Source organism: Pelobates fuscus, chromosome 3 (assembly GCF_036172605.1).
Source record: "Pelobates fuscus isolate aPelFus1 chromosome 3, aPelFus1.pri, whole genome shotgun sequence".
NCBI lineage: Eukaryota > Metazoa > Chordata > Amphibia > Anura > Pelobatidae > Pelobates > Pelobates fuscus.
Window position 1 is genome coordinate 284,929,620 of NC_086319.1, and position 3,972 is coordinate 284,933,591.

Here is a 3,972-nt window from a genome sequence, read left to right on the forward strand (position 1 = left end):
TAGGCTTCTCCAGAAGGCATTGAATATGCTGTCAGTTTAACTGCGAAGTCCGGTTGTTCCGCTTGGCCTTTAGGGGAGCATGTGGAATCCATACTTGTCTTTGAGTTTGCATGTCGGTTGTTCGACTGTGAGCCATGCCTTTCACAAAGCCAGGTTGCCTCCCAGGGGTGGACCGGGATCACCCCCACCGGTCTGAGGGGGGGAGGGCAGGAGTTCAGCGGGTTCACTGCCGACGCTTGTACGAGGAGAGCTGCCGCCTCAGCTCCAGCAGCCGCATCGAGCCATCTTGGGCTCCCAAGTTCCCAGACTCTCGAGTAAGGAGTCAAAATGTTTACCAACACACTCCCAGTTAGGGTAGTGCACAATGGCATGTGTGCAGACTAACAACTAGTGGAAACAAAGTAAGTAGCCACCCTTTAACCCAATATTCAGATCTCCATGATGGACGTTTCACAACTCATTATACTGGTTACTAATAATATTGCACGTAGGAATATTGAACCCCTAACAATGACATACAGACACAGTTCTAGGTTGACTTGAATGTGCTCATTTAACATAAAAAAACCACAAAACAATTGTTCTGGTTTAGAATCCTCATATATTCATTCTGTGGGGTACGGAATGGATATCTTATTTTCCTGCGGAATATAAAAAAAAAACATGGCATTTTATTTGAAGTTGAAGAACAATCATCAGAAAATGATTGGTTTTATTATGAAAATAAATATTCTGCATTTTTGATTGACATTTATCCCATGATAAACAAGAAACCCTCCTTTAGACAATAAAAACAAATCACAATCATGCAAACGTTTCAGGATTTAACTCATTCTCAGTCTACGCATAGTAGACTTGAGTTAATGTTATTTAACTTTGGTTTGTGAATTTATACATTTATGTTGTTGCCTGATGCATGGCAAACAAGTATATAACAAAAACACTTCATTTGGGTGTATATTAGAATATAAACAAGACAATCTGTTCCATCAAACCACATTAAAAAAAAAAAAAACACCATTGGAAACACCTGTCTCACCAAATTTACAATCTGCATTGAATTAAAACTCACTTTGAATTCCTGACAATTTTAAATGAAGTGAATAACTTTGCATGTATGTTGCTAACTACAGCTCTCATCAATTACATTACAATTACAGACAGCCCCTACTTTTTTTATTATTATTATTATTATGTTATTATTTATATAGCGACAACAAATTCTGCAGCGCTTTACAGTGGGTGGACGAACAGATATGTAGTTGTAACCAGACAAGTTGGACGCACAGGAACAGAGGGGTTGAGGGCCCTGCTCAATGAGCTTACATGCTAGAGGGAGTGGGTAAAGTAACTCAAAAAGAAAGGATAGTATTGGACTAATGACAGTTGCAAGAGAGAAATCAGTCAGGAGCTATTAACAGTTTAATTGATACGCTTTTATGAAGAAGTGGGTTTTTAATGATTTTTTGAAGGAGTGGAGACTGGGTGAGCATCTAACGGAGGAGGGAAGTGAGTTCCACAGGAACGGTGCAGCCCTCGAGAAGTCTTGAAGGTGAGCATCAGAGGTGGGAGTACGGACAGAAGTTAGACGTAAGTCTTCAGCAGATCGTAAGGGCCTAGACGGGACATACAGGTGATACTCGAAAAATTCGTACAGCTATGTACTGATTGTTTTGGTATTTGAGGGAGTACCATTTATGAATAGCACCCAAGTGTTTTTTGTTTACATTATTATATAGTCTCTCCATACTTTGTATACTATAGGATACTCGAAAAATTTAAATATCGTGCAAAAGTTCATTTATTTCAGTAATGCAACGTAAAAGGGGAAACGAATATATGAGATAAACACATTACATGCAAAGCAAGATAGTTCAAGCCGTGATTTGTCATAAGTGCGATGATTATGGCTTACAGCTCATGAAAACCCCAAATCCACAATCTCAGTAAATTAGAATATTACATGCAATCAATAAAACAAGGAGTGTACATAGAACAATATCAGACCTCTGAAAAGTATAAGCATGCATATGGACTCAGTACTTGGTTTGGGCTCCTTTTGCAGCAATTACTGCCTCAATGCGGTGTGGCATGGAAGCTATCAGCCTGTGGCACTGCTGAGGTGTTATGGAAGACCAGGATGCTTCAACAGCGGCCTTCAGCTCTTCTGCATTGTTCGGTCTCATGTCTCATCTTTCTCTTGGCAATGCCCCATAGATTCTCTATACGGTTCAGGTCAGGCGAGTTTGCTGGCCAATCAAGCACAGTAATCCCATGGTCATTGAACCAGGCTTTGGTGCTTTTGGCAGTGTGGGCAGGTGCCAAGTCCTGCTGGAAAATGAAGTCAGCATCCCCATAAAGCTCGTCTGCGGAAGGAAACATGAAATTCTCCAAAATCTCCTGGTAGACGGATGCGTTGATCCTGGACTTAATGAAGCACAGTGGATCAACACCAGCAGATGACATGGCTCCCCAAATCAACACAGACTGTGGAAACTTCACACTGGACTTCAAGCATCTTGCAGTGTGTGCCTCTCCATTCTTCCTCCAGACTCTGGGTCCTTGGTTTCCAAATGAGATGCAAAAGTTGCTCTCATCAGAAAAGAGGACTTTGGACCACTGAGCAAGAGACCAGGTCTGATTTTCTTTAGCCCAGGTAAGAAGCTTCTGACATTGTTTGTTGTTCAGGAGCGGCTTGACAAGAGGAATACGACATCTGAAGCCCATGTCCTGGATCCGTCTGTGTGTGGTGGCTCTTGATGCACTGACTCCAGCCTCAGTCCATGTCTTGTGAAAGTTCCCAACACTTTTGAATGGCTTTTTCCTGATAATCCTCTCCAGGCTGCGGTCATCTCTGCTGCTTGTGCACCTTTTTCTTCCACACTTTTCCCTTCCACATAACTTTCTATTAATGTGCTTTGATACAGCACTTTGGGAACATCCAACTTCCTTCGCAATTACCTTTTGAGGCTTTCCCTCCTTATGGAGGGTGTCAATGATGGTTTTCCGCACAACTGTCAGGTCAGCAGTCTTCCCCATGATTGTGATTCCTACTGAACCAGACTGAAAGACCATTTAAAGGTTCAGAAACCCTTTGCAGGTGTTATGGCTTACTTAGCTGATTAGAGTGGGACACTGTGAGCCTAGAATATTGCACCTTTTCACAATATTCTATTTTACCGAGATTGTGGAATTGGGGTTTTCATGAGCTGCAAGCCATAATCATCACACTTATGACAAATCACGGCTTGAGCTATCTTGCTTTGCATGTAATGCGTCTATCTCATATATTAGTTTCTCCTTTTACGTTGCATTACTGAAATAAATTAACTTTTGCACGATATTCAAATTTTTCGAGTATCCCCTGTACTTGTGTGTTTGTGAGGATTGATAGGTGGGAGCAGCATTATGTAGAGATTTGAAAGCAAAAAACTGAATTTTGAATTGAGCCCTATATCTTACAGGAAGCCAATGTAGGGACTGACAGAAGGGTGAGGCGTGGGAGGTGCGGGCTTAGTGTGTCTGTATGGAAGTACATAACAGTTTAAACAATATTTTTATCAACACAGATAAACTTATTAAGGGCAATATGACAAATACCGAAAAAGGATATCAGATTTTATTTTAAGAAAAACTCATATTGTGTTTGTAATGGAAAATAATCCATTGAATATTTACTCACCAAAACATTCAAAATACACAGACCTTACGGGTTCTCTTTCTTAAATACATATTTAATCACATTACCAAGAAACTACTTTTGATCTGTTACTTGTACCAAATTTGGACAAAATTATCCTGTAGCTCGTCGTCAAGAATTTAAATTAATAGAGCTACCAAGTACAAGAAGGATTGCTTCAATAATAACTTAATGTGGAGCTCTAAGGATAGGAAAATCTGTGCCTCTGGTGGCACAATTCTCTTTACTTCAGGGTCTTTACATGGTTCTACAGCCCTGAGGAATGGTCAAAA